Source organism: Rattus norvegicus, chromosome 3 (assembly GCF_036323735.1).
Source record: "Rattus norvegicus strain BN/NHsdMcwi chromosome 3, GRCr8, whole genome shotgun sequence".
NCBI classification, from domain to species: domain Eukaryota; kingdom Metazoa; phylum Chordata; class Mammalia; order Rodentia; family Muridae; genus Rattus; species Rattus norvegicus.
Window position 1 is genome coordinate 94318691 of NC_086021.1, and position 22404 is coordinate 94341094.

The 22404-nt window shown below is 38.3% G+C and overlaps 1 non-coding gene across 1 annotated transcript; it reads right to left on the reverse strand.

Moving 5' to 3' along the window:
- Positions 1–17408: 17408 nt before the first annotated feature.
- Positions 17409–17534, reverse strand: LOC120102097 (U6atac minor spliceosomal RNA). The gene has a single exon (XR_005503119.1). It is a non-coding gene; the product is annotated as a U6atac minor spliceosomal RNA (small nuclear RNA).
- Positions 17535–22404: the final 4870 nt, after the last annotated feature.

Consider the following 22404-nt stretch of genomic DNA (forward strand, 5'->3'; position numbering starts at 1 on the left):
GTTAGCAGCTTTGATCAGGAGATAGTACACAGCTCTGTCATCTCAAATATCTTTGGGTCTTCACTGTAGGTTCACTGTTAAAGCTTTTTATTTCAATGTTTGGAATGTACAAGTTTTTTTGTTTGTTTGTTTTGTTTTGTTTTGTTTTGTTTTTTTTTGGCTCCTCCAAAGAGTTGGAGTCACTCTGCATTCTGTAGCACTCTAAGCTCAGGTTTATCCACACCACTATTGCTGCACTTCTTGGTGATCATCCCATGGTACTGGCATCTCCAACATACTAGGGTCTTCCTCTGCAATTAGGCTTCACCAACAGGCTCTCATAGGATCCCTTCATGGTACATGACCGCTTCGGTCCTGGGCCATAAACTGTAACTGAGGCTGTACCTTCACTAATGGCCTTCCATGGACTCTCACAGTACCAAGCCTCAACTGCTCTTCATGAAGCCTTCATGGCTTCAAAACCAGTATCAACTGAGTGGTTCTGACATTACCAATTATCTAGGCCACATACTGAAATTCTTCTCTACTGAAACTTCTTGGGCCAAGTCAGCACAGGTCAAATCATTCACAGCAACACAGGCTTCAATATTACTTCTAGAATAGCCATTAACCCTCACTTAAAGCATTCCAATGCTTTATAAATCTAACATCTGCAAATCCCCGTTCTTACAAACAAAAACAATTTTAGGCCTATTACAGAAATACCCCACTCCTGGCACCAATTTGTCTTAGTTACAGATTAACTGCTGTGAACAGACAGCATGACCACAGCACCTCTTATAAGAACAACATTTAATTAGGGATAGCTTACAGGTTCAAACTTCAGTCCATAATCATCAAGAGAGCAACACAACATAATTCAGTCAGGCATGGTACAGGAGGAGCTGAATGTTCTAGATTTTCATATAAAGGCTGGTAGCAGAATAATGACTACTAGGCAACTATGATGTCAGTGTTAAAATTCACACCCATAGTGCCATGCCTACTCTAACAAGGCCACACCTACTCCAACAGGGACACATCTTCTAATACTGTGTATGTGTATTTGTGTGTGTGTGTGTGTGTGTGTGTGTGTGTGTATAGTAATATCCCCCATTGCTTTCCCCCTCTCTTTGCCTCTATGAAGATGTTCCTCAAAACACTCACCCACTTCCATCTCCCATCTCTCTCATCGCCCAACACTAGGGCACCAAGCCATCACAGGATCCAGGGCCTCTTCTCCCACTGATGCCATATAAGGCCATTTTCTGCTACATATGGAACTAAAGCCATGGGTCCCTCTCTGGTTGTTGGTTTAGTCCCTGGGAGCACTGGAGGTTCTGATTTGTTGATATTGGTGATCTTCCTATGATGTTTCAAAATCCTTGAGCTCCTTTAGTCCTTCCTCTAGCTCCTCCATTTGGTTCCCTGTGCAGGGATTGTTGCAAGGATCCACATCTATATTGGTCAGGCTCTAGTAGAGCCTCTCCAGGGACAGTCATACCAGAGTTCTGAAAGCAAGTACTTTTTAGCATCAGCAATAGTGTCTGGGCTTCACATCTAAAGATAGAATGGACACCTAGGTGGAGCAGTCTATGTTCCTTCAGTCTTTGTTCTACTCTGTCTCTATATTTTCCTTTTCACAGGAACAATCTGGGTTTATATTTTGAGATGGGGGCCCATCCCTCAACCAGAGGCCAAGACTAACTGGATATGGCCTCTATGGGTTCTTTTTCCCCTTTGTTGGATATTTCAGCTAATGTGAGGCATTTTGTGTTCTAGGAGAATCTTGTTTCCTGGCATCTAGGATGTTCTAGTAGCTAACCACAGTTCCCCATGTCCAACTGCTACAAAAGTCTGTTCAATTTCATGGATCTCAGTACTTCTCCCCCATCTACTCCCACATCTGATGCTGCCTACTTTTCCCTTCCTCTTCCTCCATCCCAGACACTTCCATCCCTCTAACTCCCATGATTATTTTGTTCCCTCTTATAAATAGGACAGAAGCATTTACATTTTGGTCTTCTTTAGCTTTATATGGTCTGTGAGTTGCATTGTGGGTATTCCAAGCTTTTTATCTAATATCCACTTCTCAGTGAGTACATACCATGTGTGTTCTTTTGTGCCTGAGTTATCTCATTCAGAAGGATGTCTTCTAGTTCCATCCATTTGCCTGTGAATTTCATGGAGTTGTTGTTTATAATAGCTGAGTAGTACAATATTGTATAAATGTACTAGATTTTCTGTATCCATTCCTCTGTTGAGGGACATCTGGACTGTTTCCAGCTTTTGTCTGTTCTAATAAGCCTGCTATGGACATATTGGAGCATGTGTCCTTGGTATATTTTTGAGCATCTTTTGGGTATATGCCTAGGAGTGGTATAGTTGGGTCCTCAGGTCTGAGGAATCACCAGATTGATTTCCAGAGTAGTTTCACCAGCTTGCAATTCCACCAGCAGTGGAGGAGTGTTCCTCTTTCTCTTACATCCTGAGTATTTTTTTTTTTTAGTCTCAGTTGTTCTGATTTGGGTGAGGTGAAATTTTTGGTGGAAATCACCATCCCTGACCTAAGCTATACTATAGAGCAAAAATGATAAAAACAGCACGGTATTAATTCAGAGATAGGTAGATCAGTGGAATACATTTGAAGACCCAGAATTAAACCCACATACTGATGATTACCTTTGACAAAGGAGCTTAAACCATCAAATGGAAAAAAGACAGCATTTTCAACAATGGTGATGGCTCATGGGCATGTAGAAGAAGGCAAATTGATCAATCCTTATCTCCCTGTACAAAGCTTACATCCTAGTGGATCAAGAACTTCCACATACAATCAGATATACTAATCTAATAGAAGAGAAACTGGGAAAGAGCCTGAAACACACCAGCACAGGGCCAAATTTTCTGAAGAGAATTCCAATGGCTTAATCTCTAATATCAACTAGAGACAAATGAGTTCTTATAAAATTAGAAAATTGAAAAACTCATGAAAAGCAAAGGACACTGTCAAGTGGACAAAATGACAACCCACTGATTTGGAAAATATCTTTATCAACCCACCGTCTGATTGAGGTTTAATATCTGAAATAAACATAAAACTGAAGAAGTTAGGCTCCAGACAATCAAATAACCATATTAAAAGTGGGGTACAGAGCTAAACAAGGAATTCTCAACTGTGGAATTTCAAATGACTTAAAGGTACCTAAGGAAATGTTTAGCATCCTTAGTCATCAGGGAAATGTAAACTAATTTTTTAATTTCACTTTACATTTGTTTTATGTTAGTTTTGGTTTTCACAATTACGAGTAAAAATTGGAATTCTTAAGAAATATATTTTCTGGGGGTTGGGGATTTAGTTAGTGGTAGAGTGCTTGCCTAACAAGTGCAAGGCCCTGGGTTCAGTCCTCAGCTTCGCAAAAAAAAATATATATATATATTTTTTTTCTCCATAATTGGTGTATTTATATCTATCTTTTTTACTATAATTCATTTTATTTTTTTATATACTGATCACATTCCACTGTAGAGTACTTTCCTCCCACAATCTTTTTCTTCATCCCTGTTCAACTTTTCCTCTGAAAAGGTGGGCAGCCCCTCATGTACCATGCCACCACTGCACATCAAATCACTGCAGAATGGGGCATATCCTCTTTCATTTAGGCCAGAGAAGGCATCCCAGTTAGGAGAACAGTCTCCATGGGCAGAGAGCAGACTCAGGGACAGCCTTCGTGCTCTAGTTCTTGAGGGATCTACATCTAGGTACTGCTAAGGGTCCAGATGAGTTGACATTGTTGGTCTTCCTGTGGAGTACTTTTCCCCTCTAACTTCCCAATTCATCTCTCAATTCTTCCAATGCACTCTTCAAAATACACCTAAAGATTAGCTATGAGGTTCTGCATCTGTTTCTGTCAGATGCTAGGTGGTGCCTCTCAGTTATGCTATGTTCCTATCTGCATGCTGTTCTCATAGACACCAAAGAGAGGCACAGACATCTATTGCCTGGTTTTGTGTACCCTGTGATGTGAAAGGCGGTCTTTGACAACCTGGGAAATGAAAACTAATGTAAATTTTTCTCTGTGATTGACCAGTTGTGGATTTCTATGTCATCTCTATATGAGGGAAAAAGAAGTTTATTTGAGTAATAGTGAGATGTCTCCTTATCTGTGGTTCAAAGATATGTTCTAGAAATATTTGTTAATATATTTTTAAAGCATTCTTTTCAAGGTCACAAGTATTTAGATATGTGTACTTGTTCTAAATTATTTAATTGTTTTTCTGGGCTGCTAATCTGTCTATCTATCTATCTATCTATCTATCTATCTATCTATCGATCTACTTATCTAGGATATATCTTCATCTATGTATTCAAAGTTCCCTTGTGTATTCATAGTCCTTTTTCATTTTTCTTTTTATCAATTTCATTATCTAAATTGTAATCTATATCTTTGTCCTATAAACTGTTTATTTTTTATGTTTTATTTAGAGACAGAGTCCTAATAATTCCAAGAAGGTCTTAAAGTTATCATCTATGCATAGCTGAAGATGACCTTGAAGTTCCTCTAGCCTTCTGCCCTCTATTTCCCAAATATTCAGAGTGCAGACATATATCACAAGGCATAAATTATAAAGTTTATAATAATTTTAATTTTATGTTATTCAGAACAATAGCTGCAAACATCCTCATCTGTATAAGGAGACCTCTGGCAGAGACTCTCAGGAAATACCAATATCTGGCTCTTGTCAACAAGCACTTTTAACGTTAGAATTAGTAACTGGGTTTGTTGGCTGCATATGGGATGGATTCCCAGTGAGACAGTTTCTGGATGACTTTTTCTTCAGACTCTGCTTCATTGTTTTTCCATATATATCATCCATATATATGCTCTCCCTTCTAGGAAGGAATAAAGTATTCACATTCTTCCTTCCTCTTGAGCTTCATATGATCTATGCATTTTCCCTTATGTATTTCAAATTTGGGGCAAATATCAACTTATCAGTGAGTGTATACCGTGCGTGGTCTTTCATGACTGTCTTCCTCACTGAGGATGATATTTCTAGTTTCATCCATTTGCCTAAGAATTTTGTGTAGTCATTGTTTTTAATAGCTGAGAAGTGTGCCATTATGTATATGTACCACATTTGCCGTATCCATTCCATTTTTGAAGGACATGTGTGTTCCTTTCAGTTTCTGACTATTATAAATAAGGTTGCTCTGAACATATTGGGGCAGGTGTCCTTGTTATACGTTGGAGCATCTTTTGAATGTATGACCAGAAGTGGTAGTGCTGGGTCCTCGGGTAATACTATAACCAATTTTCTGAGGAACCACCAGGCTGATTTCCAGAATGCTTGTACCAGCTTGCAATCCCACCTACAATGGAACAGTGTTCCTAGTTCTTCACATCCCCTTCAGAATCTACTGTCATGTGGGATCTTACTCATTATGACTGGCATGAGGTGGTAACTCAGAGTTGGTTTGATTTGCATTTTCCTGACTCTAAGGATGTTGACCTTTCTTTAGGTGATTCTCATCCATTCTCTATTCCTCAGTTCAGAAGTTTTGTTTAGCTATGTACCCCATTTTTAATAGGCTTCTCTGGAGTCTAACTTCTTGAGATCTTTGTACATCTTCAATGTTGACCCCCTATTGGACATAGGATTGATAAAGACCTTTTTCCAATGTGTTGGTTGCCATTTTGTCCTACTGACAGTATTCTTCGCTTTGCAGAAGCTTTGCAATTTTATGAGGTTCCATTTGTCGATTCTTGATGTTAGAGCATAAGCCATTGCTGTTCTGTTCAGGAAGTTTTCAACTGTGCCTGTGTTCAAGGCTCTTTTCCACTTGCTCTTCTAATAGTTTGAATATATCTGGTTTTATGTGGATGTCCTTGATCCATTTGGAATTGAGCTCTGTACAGGGCAATAATAGAGTACACATGGATAAACCCATGGCTCCAGCTGCATATGTAGCAAAGAATGGCCTTGCTGTGCTTTAATGGAAAGAGAAGCCCTTGGTCCAACCAAGGCTCTTTCACGCAGTGTAATGGACAGCAGGGCAGGGGGGAAGGAATGGGTGTGTAGATGGATGGGCAAACATTCTCATAGAAGAAGATGGGCAGGGGATAGAATAGGGTATTTAAGGTTGGGAAAATGGGGAAGGAGATAATATATAATGTAAAGTTTAAAAAAATCCAATAAACAAGGAGGTCATGAGGGACCTTAAAAAAAGAATGGATTTATTTGCATTCTTCTACATGCTTATCTCCATTTGAACAAGCAGCAATAGTACAAAATGATAGCTTTTTTCCACTGGATGGTTTTAGCTCCTTAGTCAAAGATCAAGTGACCATAGATGTGTGGGTTTATTTCTAGGTCTTCAGTTCTATCCCATTGTTCCACCTGCCTGTCTATTTACCAGTACCATACAGGTTTTATGACTATTGCTTGGTATTACTGCTTGAAGTCAGTGATGATGATTCCCCCTGAAGTTCTATTATGATTGAGGACAGTTTTCACTATCCTGGATTTTTTACTATTCCAAATGGATTTGCAAATTGCTCTTTCTACTCTATGAAGAACTGAGTTGGAATTTTGATGGAGATTGCATTGAACCTGTAGATTGCTTTAGGCACAATGGCCATTTATACTGCACTTATCCTGACATTCCATGAGCATGGAAATCTTTCCATTTTCTGAGATATTCAATTTCTTTCTTAAGAGACATGAAGTTCTTGTCATACAGGTCTTTTACATGCTTGGTTAGAGTCACACCAAGGCATTTTATATTATTTATGGCTACTGGGAAGGGTGTCATTTTCTTAATTTCTATCTCGGCCTGTTTATCCTTTCAGTGGAGGAAGGCTACTGATTTGTTTAAGTTAATTTTATATCCAGCCACTTTGCTGTAGTAGTTTATCAGATTTAGGGGTTCTCAAGTGTAATTTTTTAGGTCACTTCATTATTCTATCATATCATCTGCATATAGTGATATTTAGAATTTTTTCATTCCAATTTGAATCACTTTGACATCTTTTTGTTGTCTAATTGCTCTAAGACTTCAAATACTGTATTGAATAGAAGTGAAAGAGTGTCACCCTTGTCTAGTCCCTAATTTTAGTGGTACTGCTTCTAGTTTCTCCCCATTTAGTTTGTGTTGGCTACTGGCTTGCTGTATATTGCTTTTATTATGTTCCGATATGGGCCTTAAATTCCTGATCTTTCCAAGAGTTTTATCATGAAGTGGTGTTTAATTTTGTCAAATGTTTTCTCAGTATCTAATGAAATTATTATGTCTCATTTCTTTAGGTTTTTTGCATAGTTAATTACTTAGATGGATTTCTCTATATTAAATCATTCTTATAGCCCTGGGAGGAAACATAATTTATCATGATGAACGATCATTTTGATGTCTTCTTGGATTTGTTATGAGAGAATTTTATTGAGTTTTTTTGCATAGATATTCATAAGTGAAATTGGTCTGAAGTTCTCTTTCTTTTTTGTGTCTTTGTGCGGTTTGCTTATAAGAGTAATTAAGGCTTCAAGAACAAATTGGGTAGTGTTCCTTTTGTTTCTGTTTTATGGAATATCTCATAGTGTAATAGCTTTAGGTCTTCCTTGAAGGATTGCTAGAATTTGGTATTAAACCCATCTAGTCAAGGGCTATTTTTGGTTGGGAGACTATCGATGACTACTTCTATTACTTTAGGGATTATTGGACTGTTAAGATGGTTTATCTGATCCTGATTTAACTTTGGTACCTGGTGTCTGTTTAGAAAATTGTCCATTTCCTCCACATTTTCCAGCTTTTGGAGTATAGAATTTTGTAGTAAGATATGATAATTTTTTTGAATTTTCTCAATTTCTGTTGTTATACCTCCCTTTTCATTTTTGATTTTGTTAATTTGGCTACTATCTATATTCCCTGTAGTTAGTCTGTCTAAGGGTTTATCTAACTTGTTGATTTTCTCTAAGTACCTCCTCCATGATTTGTTGACATTTGTATACTTTTCTGGTTTATACTTGGTTGATTTCAGCTCTCAATTTGATTATTTCCTGCTGTCTATTCCTCTTGGGTGAATTCGTTCCTTTTTGTTCTACAACTTTCAGGTGTTCTGTAAAACTGTTAGTGTATGCTCTCTCCAATTTCTTTATGGAGGCCCTCAGAGCTTTAAGTTTTCCTCTTATCCTTTCTTGTATCCCGAAAGTTTTGGGTATGTTTTGCCTTTATTTTCATTAAATTCTATAGAGTCTTTAATGTCTTTATTTCTTTCTTGATCAAGTTGTCATTGAGTAGAGTGTTGTTCAACTTCCATGTATATGGGGGCTTTCTGTTGCTTTTGTTGTTATTGAAGCCCAGCCTTAGTCCATGGAGATCTGAAAGAATTCATGGGATTCTTTCAGTCTCCTTATATGTATTGAGGTCTGTTTTGTGACCAAGTATTTGGTCAGTATTTGAGAAGGAACCATGAGATACTGAGAAGAAGTTATATTCTTTTGTTTTAGGATGAAATGTTCTGTAACTGTCTGTTGAATCCATCTGGTTCATAACTTCTGTTAGTTTCACTGGATCTCCGTTTAGTTTCTGTTTCCATTATGGGATGATTGATGAGAGTGCTGTGTTGAAGTGTCTTATAATTATTATGTGTTAGAATATCTGCTTTGAGCTTTAGTAAAATTTCTTTTATAAATGTTGCTGCCCTTGCACTTGGAGCACAGAAGTTCAGAATTGAGAGATCATCTTGGTAGATTTTTCCTTTGATGAATATAAAGTGTTCTTTCTTATCTTTTTGATAACTTTTGGTTGAAAGTCAATTTGATTTTACATTAAAATGGTTATTTCACCTTGCTTCTTGGGACCATTTGCTTGGAAAAAAATTTCCCAGTTTTTTACTATTGGGAAGCATCTGTCTTTTTTCACTGAGTTGCATTTCCTATATGCAGCAGAATTCTGCTTCCTGTTTATGTGTAAGTATGCTATTTTATGTCTTTTTATTTGGGAATTGAGACCATTGATATTATGAGGTATTAAGAAATAATGATTGTTGTTTCCTGTTATTTTAGTTGTTAGAGGAGGAATTCTGTTTGTGTGGCTCTCTTCTTTTCGGTTTGTTGCAACAAGATTACTTTCTTGCTTTGTCTACCATGTACTTTTCCTTCCTATATTGGAGTTTTCCATCTATTAATCCTTGTATGGGTGGATTTGTAGAAAGATATTGTGTAAATTGTTTTTTATGGAATATCCTGGTTTCTCCATCTATGGTGATTGAGAGTTTTGCTGGACATAGTAGCTTGGACTGACATTTGTTTTCTCTTCTATTCTGTATAACAGCTGCCCAGGATATCTAGCTTTCATAGTCTGTTGAGAAGTTTGTTGTAATTCTGATAGATCTACCTTTCTACTTGAGCTTTTTCCCTTAGTGCTTTTAATATTCTTTCGTTGTTTTGTATATTTGGTGTTTTGACTACTATGTAATAGGATGAATTTCTTTTCTGTTCCAAACTTTTTGGAGTTCTTTAGGCTTCCTGTATGTTCATGGGCATCTCTTTCTTTAAGTTAGAGAAGTTTTCTATTATTTTGTTGAAGATATGTCCTGGCCCTTTAAGTTGGGAATCTTCATTCTTTTTTATACCTAATATCCTTTGGGTGAGTTCTCATTTTGACCTGGATTTCCTAGATGTTTGGGTTTAGGAATTCTTTGACTTTTGCATTTTCTTTGACCATTATATCAATGTTTTCTATAGTATTTCTTGCCCCTGAGATTCTCTCTTTAATCACTTGTATTCTGTTGGTGATGCTTAGGTCTATCACTCCTGTCCTCTTTCCTAGATTTTTCATCTCCAGATTTGTCTCCCTTTGTGATTTCTTTGTTATTTCTATTTCCATTTTTAAATCTTGGATGGTTTTTTCAATTCCTTTACCTGTTTAGTTGTGTCTTGCTGTAACACTTTAAGCAATTTTTTTTTCCTTTTTCAGGGCTTCTTCCTTACCTATGTTATCCTGTAATCCTTTAAGGAGTTATTTATGTCCTTCTTAAAGTTCTCTATCATTGTCATGAGATGCGATTTTAAATCTAAATCTTACTTTTCTGATATGTTGGGATATTCCATATTTGAAGTGGTGGAAGAGCTGGATTCTAATGTTGCCAAGTATTCTTGTTTTCTGTTGCTTTGGTTCTTGTACTTGTCTCTGACTATCTAGATATCTCTGATGTTAGTTGGTCTTGTTGTCTCTGACTGGACCTTGTTTTTCTGTGGACATGTGAGCCTGTGAGTCTGTGAGCCTGTGAGCCTGTGAGTCTGTGAGCCAGTGATATTAGGAGTGCGAGTGCTCCTTTGAGACCAGCTCTCTCAGGGAAGGTTTTCTGTCTGGAATGCTGTGGGACAAGTTTAGGTCTGGTCACCGATGGAGACTGAAAGGGTCCTTTCTAGGCCACCCTGAAGCTCCTGAGCCCTGTGTACACTTGGTGCGTCTTTTCTTCTATAGTTAATGGAGAGAAAGTTGGGTCCCACCCGTGGGCTGTGGGCTTAGGACAGACAGCACTCCTGGCAGAGCAGCTCTCTGCAGGAGGTTTTGTGTCTGAGAGTTAGGTCCAGTTCTGTGTGTGAAGGAGACTGGAAGGGCTAATTCTGTTTCTTAACATGTACCACCATTGATTTTGCTAGATTTTACCTTTGCATAAAATTTTTATTAAAATTCAATACGTAAAAATATTTTTATTATTTATATATATTATCAAAATGAGTTATTGTCACTATATTTTTAAAACTTTAAGTGGTCTTGTTACATAGCTGCAACTGTATTTTTTAACTATAAATCAATTTCTCATCATTTTATGTTTTTGACATATACCAATAATATACCTCCTAATCTTAATGATATAACAGAATATGAAATGAAAATTATCTACTGAAAATTAAATTTTTATTGTATGCTCTGAGAAGAAAACTATCTGAAAGGTGAATTTTTTATTTGTATAAACAATATGAGTTAAATAATAAAGGAAATAAATTGTCTACATAATATTAATGATTTTAGCTCTTTTATACTATTATAAATAAAAAAATACAACTGGAAGTGTTCAGTAATTATAGTATATTTTAAAACTTAATAAAATAACAGTTATGTTATCAATGATTAGAATATTTGGTTGCCTTCTATGATTTTTTAGGAATTATCTATCATTAATCCTTCATTTTTTTTCATGGTATTATTTAACTTTTTTTTCCGTTTTTTTTCTATTTTTTCTTATTTTTTTTTATTAACTTGAGTATTTCTTATTTACATTTCGACTGTTATTCCCTTTCCCGGTTTCCAGGCAAACATCCCCCTAATCCCTCCCCCTCCCCTTCTGTATGGGTGTTCCCCTCCCCATCCTCCCCATATTGCCGCCCTCCCACCAACAATCACGTTCACTGGGGGTTCAGTCTTAGCAGGACCAAGGGCTTCCCCTTCCACTGGTGATCTTACTAGAATATTCATTGCTGCCTATGAGGTCAGAGTACAGGGTCAGTCCATATATAGTCTTTAGGTAGTGGCTTAGTCCCTGGAAGCTCTGATTGCTTGGCATTGTTGTTCATAAGGGGTCTCGAGCTCCTTCAAGCTCTTCGAGTTCTTTCTCTGATTCCTTCAACGGGGGTCCCGTTCTCAGTTCAGTGGTTTGCTGCTGGCATTCGCCTCTGTATTTGCTGTATTCTGGCTGTGTCTCTCAGGAGCGATCTACATCCGGCTCCACTCGGCCTGCACTTCTTTGCTTCATCCATCTTGTCTAATTGGATGGCTGTATATGTATGGGCCACATGTGGGGGAGGATCTGAATGGGTGTTCCTTCTGTGTCTGTTTTAATCTTTGCCTCTCTATTCCCTGCCAAGGGAATTCTTGTTCCCCTTTTAAAGAAGGAGTGAAGCATTCACATTTTGATCATCTGTCTTGAGTTTCATTTGTTCTAGGCATCTAGGGTAATTCAAGCATTTGGGCTAATAGCCACTTATCAATGAGTGCATACCATGTGTGCTTTTCTGTGATTGGGTTACCTCACTCAGGAAGATATTTTCCAGTTCCAACCATTTGCCTACTAATTTTATAAAGTCATTGTTTTTGAAAGCTGAGTAATATTCCATTGTGTAGATGTACCACATTTTCTGTATCCATTCCTCTGTTGAAGGGCATCTGGGTTCTTTCCAGCTGCTGGCTATTATAAATAAGGCTGCGATGAACATAGTGGAGCACGTGTCTTTTTTATATGTTGGGGCATCTTTTGGGTATATGCCCAAGAAAGGTATAGCTGGATCCTCAGGCAGTTCAATATCCAATTTTCTGAGTTACCTCTAGACTGATTTCCAGAATGGTTGTACCAGTCTGCAATCCCACCAACAATGGAGGAGTGTTCCTCTTCCTCTGCATCCCTGTCAGCATCTGCTGTCACCTGAGTTTTTGATCTTAGCCATTCTCACTGGTGTGAGGTGAAATCTCAGGGTTGTTTTGATTTGCCCTTCCCTTATGACTAAAGATGTTGAACATTTCTTTAGGTGTTTCTCAGCCATTCGGCATTCCTCAGCTGCGAATTCATAGTTTAACTCTGAACCCCATTTTTTAATAGGTTTATTTGTCTCCCTGCGGTCTAACTTCTTGAGTCTTTGTATATTTTGGATATAAGGCCCCTATCTGTTGTAGGATTGGTAAAGATCTTTTCCCAATCTGTTGGTTGCCATTTTGTCCTAACCACAGTGTCCTTTGCCTTACAGAAGCTTTGCAGTTTTATAAGATCCCATTTGTCAATTCTTGATTGTAGAGCATAAACCAGGGATAGTGATTCCCCCTCAAGTCCTCTTATTGTTGAGGATAGTTTTAGCTATCCTGGGTTTTTTGTTATTCCAGATGAATTTGCAAATTGTTCTGTCTAACTCTTTGAAGAAATGGATTGGTATTTTGATGGGGATTGCACTGAATTCTTAGATCGCTTTTGGTAAAATGGCCATTTATACTATATTAATCCCGCCAATCCATGAGCATGGGAGATGTTTCCATCTTCTGAGGTCTTCTTCAATTTCTTTCTTCAGAGTCTTGAAGTTCTTATTGTACAGATCTTTTACTTGCTTGGTTAAAGTCACACCGAGGTACTTTATATTATTTGGGTCTATTATGAAGGGTGTCGTTTCCCTAATTTCTTTCTTTCTTTCTCGTCTTGTTTCTCTTTTGTGTAGAGGAAGGCTACTGATTTATTTGAGTTAATTTTATACCGAGCCACTTTGCTGAAGTTGTTTATCAGCTTTAATAGTTCTCTGGTGGAAGTTTTGGGATCACTTAAATATACTATCATATCATCTGCAAATAGTGATATTTTGGCTCCTTTTTTTCTGATCTGTATCCCCTTGACCTCCTTTTGTTGTCTGATTGCTCTGGCTAGAACTTCAAGAACTATATTGAATAAGTAGGGAGAGAGTGGGCAGCCTCGTCTAGTCCCTGATTTTAGTGGGATTGCTTCAAGTTTCTCTCCATTTAGTTTAATGTTAGCAACTGGTTTGCTGTATATGGCTCTTACTATGTTCAGGTATGGGCCTTGAATTCCTATTCCTTCCAGGACTTTTATCATGAAGGGGTGTTGAATTTTATCAAATGCTTTCTCAGCGTCTAATGAAATGATCATGTGGTTTTGTTCTTTCAGTTTGTTTATATAATGGATCACGTTGATGGTTTTCCGTATATTAAACCATCCCTGCATGCCTGGGATGAAGCCTACTTGATCATGGTGGATGATTGTTTTCATGTGCTCTTGGATTCGGTTTGCCAGAATTTTATTGAGTATTCTTGTGTCGATATTCATAAGGGAAATTGGTCTGAAGTTCTCTTTCTTTGTTGGTCTTTGTGTGGTTTAGGTATAAGATTAATTGTGGCTTCATAGAAGGAATTCGGTAGTGCTCCATCTGTTTCAATTTTGTGGAATAATTTGGATAGTATTGGTATGAGGTCTTCTATGAAGGTCTGATAGAATTCTGCACTAAACCCCTCTGGACCTGGGTCCTTTTGGGTTGGGAGACCTTTAATGACTGCTTCTATTTCCTTAGGAGTTATGGGATTATTTAACTGGTTTATCTCTTCCTGATTTAACTTCGGTACCCAGTATCTGTCTAGGAAATTGTCCATTTCCTGCAGATTTTCAAGTTATATTGAATATAGGCTTTTATAGTAAGATCTAATGATTTTTTGAATTTCCTCTGAATCTGTAGTTATGTCTCCCTTTTCATTTCTGATTTTGTTAATTTGGACACATTCTCTGTGTCCTCTCCTTAGTCTCGCTAAGGGTTTATCTATCATGTTGATTTTCTCAAAGAACCAACTTTTGGTTCTGTTGATTCTTTCTATGTTCCTTTTTGTTTCTATTTGGTTGATTTCAGCTCTGAGTTTGATTATTTCCGGCCTTCTACTCCTCCTGGGTATATTTGCTTCTTTTTGTTCTAGAGCTTTTAGGTGTGCTGTCAAGCTGCTGAAATATGCTCTTTCCTGTTTCTTTCTGCAGGCACTCAGCGCTGTGAGTTTTCCTCTTAGCACAGCTTTCTTGTATCCTATAAGTTTGGGTATGTTTCATTAAATTCTAAAAAGTTTTTAATTTCTTTCTTTATTTCCTCCTTGACCAGGTTATCATTGAGTAGAGCATTGTTCAATTTCCACGTATATGTGGGCATTCTTCCCTTATTGTTATTGAAGAGCAGTTTTAGGCCGTGGTGGTCCGATAGCACGCATGGGATTATTTCTATCTTTCTGTTCCTGTTGAGGCCCATTTTTTGACCAATTATATGGTCAATTTTGGAGAAAGTACCATGAGGAGCTGAGAAGAAGGTATATCCTTTTGCTTTAGGATAGAATGTGCTATAAATATATGTTAAGTCCATTTGGCTCATGACTTCTCTTAGTCTGTCTACGTCTCTGTTTAATTTCTGTTCCCATGATCTGTCCATTGATGAGAGTGGGGTGTTGAAATCTCCTACTATTATTATGTGAGGTGCAATGTGTGTTTTGAGCTTTAGTAAGGTTTCTTTTACGTATGTAGGTGCCCTTGTATTTGGGGCATAGATATTTAGGATTGAGAGTTCATCTTGGTGGATTCTTCCTTTGATGAATATGAAGTGTCCTTCCTTATGCTTTTTGATGACTTTTAGTTGAAAATTGATTTTATTTGATATTAGAATGGCTACTCCAGCTTGCTTCTTCTGACCATTTGCTTGGAAAGTTGTTTTCCAGCCTTTCACTCTGAGGTAGTGTCTGTCTTTGTCTCTGAGGTGTGTTTCCTGTAGGCAGCAGAATGCAGGGTCCTGGTTGCGTATCCATTTTGTTAATCTATGTCTTTTTATTGGGGAGTTGAGGCCATTGATGTTGAGAGATATTAAGGAATAGTGATTATTGCTTCCTGTTATATTCATATTTGGATATGAGGTTATGTTTGTGGGCTTTTCTTCTCTTTATTTTGTTGCCAAGACGATTAGTTTCTTGCTTCTTCTAGGTATAGCTTGCCTCCTTATGTTGGGCTTTACTATTTATTATCCTTTGTAGTGCTGGATTTGTATAAAGATATTGTGTAAATTTGGTTTTGTCATGGAATATCTTGGTTTCTCCATCTATGTTAATTGAGAGTTTTGCAGGATACAGTAACCTGGGCTGGCATTTGTGTTCTCTTAGGGTCTGTATGACATCTGTCAAGGATCTTCTGGCCTTCATAGTTTCTGGCGAAAAGTCTGGTGTGATTCTGATAGGTCTGCCTTTATATGTTACTTGACCTTTTTCCCTTACTGCTTTTAATATTCTTTCTTTATTTTGTGTGTTTGGTGTTTTGACTATTATGTGATTGGAGGTGTTTCTTTTCTGGTCCAATCTATTTGGAGTTCTGTAGGCTTCTTGTATGCCTATGGGTATCTCTTTTTTTAGGTTAGGGAAGTTTTCTTCTATGATTTTGTTGAAGATATTTACTGGTCCTTTGAGCTGGGATTCTTCACTCTCTTCTATACCTATTATCCTTAGGTTTGATCTTCTCATTGAGTCCTGGATTTCCTTTATGTTTTGGACCAGTAGCTTTTTCTGCTTTACATTATCTTTGACAGTTGAGTCAATGATTTCTATGGAATCTTCTGCTCCTGAGATTCTCTCTTCCATCTCTTGTATTCTGTTGGTGAAGCTCGTATCTACAGCTCCTTGTCTCTTCTTTTTTTTTTTTTTTTTCTATATCCAGGGTTGTTTCCTTGTGTTCTTTCTTGATTGCTTCTATTTCCATTTTTAATTCCTTCAAATTTTTGATTGTGTTTTCCTGGTATTCTTTCAGGGATTTTTGTGACTCCTCTCTATGGGCTTCTACTTGTTTATTTATGTTTTCCTGGAATTCTTTCAGGGATTTTTGCGATTCCTCTCTGTAGGCTTCTACTTGTTTATTAATGTTTTCCTGTGTTTCTCTAAGGGAGTTCTTCACGTCTTTCTCTAAGTCCTCCAGCATCATGATCAAATATGGTTTTGAAACTAGATCTTGCTTTTCTGGTGTGTTTGGATATTCCATGTTTGCTTTGGTGGAATTATTGGCCTCCGATGATGCCATGTAGTCTTGGTTTCTGTTGCTTGGGTTCCTGCGCTTGCCTCTCGCCATCAGATTATCTCTAGTGTTACTTTGTTCTGCTATTTCTGACGGTGGCTAGACTGTCCTATAAGCCTGTGTGTTAGGAGTGCTGTAGACCTGTTTTCCTGTTTTCTTTCAGCCAGTTATGGGGACAGAGTGTTCTGCTTTTGCGCGTATAGTTTTTCCTATCTACGGGTCTTCAGCTGTTCCTATGGGCCTGTGTCTTGAGTTCACAAGACAGGTCACTTGCAGCAGAAAATTTGGTCTTACCTGTGGTTCTGAGGCTCAAGTTTGCTGGTGGGGTGTTGCTTATGAGCTCTCGGTGATGGCAGCAACCAGGAAGATCTGCGCTGCCCTTTCCGGGAGCTTCCATGCACCAGGGTTCCAGATGGCATTTGGTGTTTTCCTCTGGCATCAGAGATGTGTGCAGAGTGCAGTCTCTTCTGGTTTCCCAGGCGTGTCTCCCTGTCTGAAGGTTTATCTCTCCCTCCCATGGGATTTGTGTGCAGAGAACTGTTTATCCAGTTGGTCCCTTCAGGTTCTGGCGTTGTCTCAGACGCAGAGGACCTGCTGCTCCTGGGTCCTCCTCTACGGGAACCCAGAGGCTATATACATTGTCCTCTTGGGCCAGGTATGTGAGCAGGCGTGGGCAGTGTTGGTGGTCTCTTCCGCTCTGCAGCCTCAGGAGTGCCCACCTGACCAGGCGGTGAGGTCTCTCTCCCATGGGGTTTGGGAGCAGAGAGCTGCTGCAGGCAGGGGTTTGCAGGTTTGGCACTCCTGCTAACCACTGGATGTGCCCCGTCCTAGAGGAATTTTGCCTCTGTGTGTCCTGAGTAAAAACAGTGGTTAGATGCCATGAAGTAGGTGGCAATGCCTTAACCGTATGTGTGTTGTTAGGCCCAAGGGTCTCTTACATCTTTGTCAAGGGGAGTGCTAACCTTCTCTCCTTTCATACAACACTAATCCTTCATTTTTATATGGTTGTGATTCAGATGAATTGTTGCTTATGAACTTCTCTATGAAAGCCAGAAGATCCTGGACAGATGTCATACAGACCCTAAGAGAACACAAATGCCAGCCCAGGTTACTGGGCTGGAGTAGCCATTCTAATATCAAATAAAATCAATTTTCAACTAAAAGTCATCAAAAAAGATAAGGACACTTCATATTCATCAAAGGAAAAAAACCAACATGATGAACCCTCAATCCTAAATATCTATACTCCAAATACAAGGGCACCTACATACATAAAAGAAACCTTACTAAAGTTCAAAGCACACATTGCACCTCACACAATAATAGTAGGAGATTTCAATACCCCACTCTCATCAATGGACAGATCATGGAAACAGAAATTAAACAGTGATGTCGACAGACTAAAAGAAATCATGAATCAAATGGACTTAACAGATATTTATAGAACATTCTATCCTAAAACAAAAGGATATACCTCCTTCTCACCACCTCATGGTACTTTCTCCAAAATTGACCATATAATTGGTCATAAAACAGGCCTCAACAGATACAGAAAGATAGAAATAATCCCATGCATCCTATCATACCACCACGGGCTAAAGCTAGTCTTCAATAACAATCAGGGAAGAACGCCCACATATACGTGGAAGCTGAACAATGCTCTACTCAATGATTACATGGTCAAGGAAGAAATAAAGAAAAAATTTAAAGACATCTTAGAATTTAATGAAAATGAAGGTACAACATACCCAAAATTATGGGACACATTGAAAGCTGTGCTAAGTGGAAAACTCATTGCTCTGAGTGCCTGCCAAAAGAAACAGGAGAGAGCATATATATGCAGCTTGACAGCACACCTAAAAACTCTAGAACAAAAAGAAGCAAATACACCCAGGAGGAGTAGAAGTCAGGAAGTATTCAAACTCAGAACTGAAATCAACCAAGTAGAAACAAACAGGACCATAGAAAGGACCAATAGAACCAAAAGTTGGCTCATTGAGAAAGTCAACAAGATAGATAAATCCTTAGCCAGACTAACGAGAGGACACAGTGATTCTGTCCAAATTGACAAAATTAGAAAAGAAAAGGTAAACGTAACTACAGAATCAGAAGAAATTAAAAAAATCATCAGATCCTAGTACAAAAGCCTGTATTCAACAAAACTTGAAAATCTGCAGGAAATGGACAATTTCCTAGACAGATACCAGGTACCGAAGTTAAATCAGGAACAGATAAACCATTTAAACAACCCCATAACTCCTACTGAAATAGAAGCAGTCAATAAAGGTCTCGTAAACAAAAAGAGCCCAGGTCCAGATGGGTTCAGTGTAGAATTCTATCAGACCTTCATAGAAGACCTCATACCAATACTATCCAAACTATTCCACAAAATTGAAACAGATGGAGCACTACCGAATTCCGTCTATGAAGCCACAATTACTCTTATACCTAAACCACACAAAGACCCAACAAAGAAAGAGAACTTCAGACCAATTTCCCTCATGAATATCTATGCAAAAATACTCAATATAATTCTGGCAAATTGAATCCAAGAGCACATCAAAACAATCATCCACCATGATCAAGTAGGCTTCATCCAAAGCATGCAGGGATGGTTTTATATACAGAAAACCATCAACATTATCCATTGAATAAACAAACAGAAAGAAGAAAACCACATGATCATTTCATTAGATGCTGGGAAAGGATTTGACAAAATTAAATACCCCTTCATGATAAAAGACCTGGAAAGAATAGGAATTCAAGGCCCATAACTCAACATAGTAAAAGCCATATACAGCAAACCAGTAACTAACATTAAATTAAATGGAGGGAAACTTGAAGCAATCCCACTAAAATCAGGGACTAGACAAGGCTGCCCAATCTCTCCCTACTTATTCAATATAGTTCTTGAAGTTCTAATCAGAGTAATCAGACAACAGAAGGAGATCAAGGGGATTCAGAATGGAAAAGAAGTTAAAATATCACTATTTGCAGATGATATGATAGTATATTTAAGCGATTCCAAAAGTTCCACCACTGCACTATTAAACCTGATAAACACCTTCAGCAAAGTGGCTGGGTAGAAAATTAACTCAAATAAATCAGTAGCCTTCTTCTACACAAAAGAGAAACAAGCCAAGAAAGAAATTAGGGAAAGCACACCCTTCATAACAGTCCCAAATAATATAAAATACTTTAGTGTGACTTTCACCAAGCAAGTAAAGATCTGTATGATAACAAGTCCAACCCTCTGAAAAAAGAAATTGAAGAAGACCTCAGAAGATGGAAAGTTCTCCCTGCTCATGGATTGGTGGGATTAAAATCGTAAAAATGTCCATTTACCAAAAGCGATCTACAGATTCAAGCAATCCCCATCAAAATACCAATTCAATTCTTCAGAGATTTAGACAGAACAATTTGCAAATTCATCTGGATTAACAAAAAACCCAGGATAGCTAAAACTTTCAACAATTAAAGGACTTCTGGGGGAATCACTATCCCTGAACTCAAGCAGCATTGCAGAGCAATAGTGATAAAAAATGCATGGCATTGGTACAGAGACAGACAGATAGAACAGTGGAATAGAATTGAAGACCCAGAAATGAACCCACACACCTATTGTCACTTGATGTTTCACAAAGGATGCAAAACCATCCAATGGAAAAAAAGATAGCATTTTCAGCAAATGGTACTGGTTCAACTGGAGGTCAGCATGTAGAAGAATGCAGATCGATTCATGATTATCACCCTGTACAAAGCTTAAGTCCAAGTGGGTCAAGGACCTAAACATCAAACCAGATACACTCAAACTAATAGAATTAAAAGTGGGGAACCATCTTGAACACATGGGCACTGGAGAAAATTTCCTGAACAAAACACCAATGGCTTATGCTCTAAGATCAAGAATCGACAAATGGGATCTCATAAAACTGCAAAGCTTCTGTAAGGGAAAGGACACTGTTGTTAGAAAAAAATGGCAGTGAACAGATTGGGAAAATATCTTTGCCAATCCTACAACAGATAGAGGGCTTATATCCAAAATATACAAAGAACTCAAGAAGTTAGACCGCAGGAAGACAAATAATCCTATTAAAAATGTGGTTCAGATCTAAACAAAGAATTCATAGCGGAGGAATGACGAATGGCTGAGAAACACCTAAAAAAATTGTTCAATATCTTTAGTCCTAAGGGAAATGCAAATCAAAACAACCCTGAGATTTCATCTCATACCAGTGAGAATGGCTAATATCAAAAACTCAAGTGACAGCAAATGCTTACGAGGAAGTGGAGAAAGAGTTACACTCCTCCATTTTTGTTGGGATTGCAGACTGGTACAACCATTCTGGAAATCATTCTGGAGGTTCCTCAGAAAATTGGACATTAAACTACCTGAGGACCCAGCTATACCTCTCTTGGGCATACACCCATAAGATGCCCCAACATATAAAATAGACACATGCTCCACTATATTCATAGCAGATTTATTTATAATAGCCAGAAGCTGGAAATAATCCAGAAGCCCTTCAACAGAGGAATGGATACAGAAAATGTGGTACATCTACACAATGGAATATTAATCAGCTATCAAAAACAGTGACTTTATGAAATTCATAGGCAAATGGATGGAACTGGAAAATATCACCCTGAGTGAGATAACCCAATCACAGAAAAACACACATGTTATGCACTCATTGATAAGTTGGCTATTAGACCAAATGCTTGAATTACCCTAGATGCACACAACACATGAAATTCAAGAAGGATGACCAAAATGTGAATGCTTCATTCCTTCTTTAAAAGGGGAATAAGAATACCATTGGCAGGGAATAGGGAGGCAAAGTTTAGAACAGAGGCAGAAGGAGCACCCCTTCATAGCCTGCCCCACATGTGGCCCATACATATACAACCACCAAACTAGAGAAGATGGATGAAGCAAAGAAGAGCAGGCTGACAGGAATCCGATGTAGATCTCTCCTGAGAGACACACCCAGCATACATCAAATACATAGGCGAATGCCAGCAGCAAACCACTGAACTGAGAATGGGAACCCCGTTGAAGGAATCAGAATAAGGACTGGAGGAGCTTTAAGGGGTTTGAGACCCCATATGAACCACAATGCTAACCAACCAGTGCTTACAAGGACTAAGCCACTACCCAAAGACTATACATGGACTGACCCTGGGCTCCAACCTCATAGGTAGCAATGAATAGCCTTTTAAGAGCACCAGTGGAAGGGGAAGCCCTTGGTCCTGCCAAGACTGAACTCCCAGTGAAAGTGATTGCTGGGGGGAGGGTAGTATTGGGGGGAGGATTGGGAGGGGAAGCACATATAGAAGGGGAGGTGGAGGGGTTAGGATGATGTTGGCCCGGATACCAGGAAGAGGAATAACAATCAAAATGTAAATAAGAAGTACTCAAGTTAATAAAGATTAAAAAAAAGAAGAAAACATCATCCTGAGTGAGGTAACCTAGTCACAAAATACACACATGTTATGCTTTCATTGATAATGGATATTGGCCTAAAAGCTTGGAATACATAAGAAAAAAATTCACAGATCATATGCAGCCCATGATGAAGGAAAATCAAATGTGGCTATTTCATTCCTTTTTAGAAGGGAGAACAAATAACTCACAGGAGGAAATTCAGGGACAAAAAGTAGATATGGAACTGAAATAATGGTCATCCAGAGACTGTGTTACCTGGTGATCAATTCCTTATGCAGCCAGAAAACCCAGTCAATAATTGCTGATGCCAAGAAGTGTTTGCTGACAGGAGTCAGATATGGGTACATCGTGAGAGGCTCTGCAAGACCCCTAGTGATACAGATGAGGATGGTGGCATGTAACATT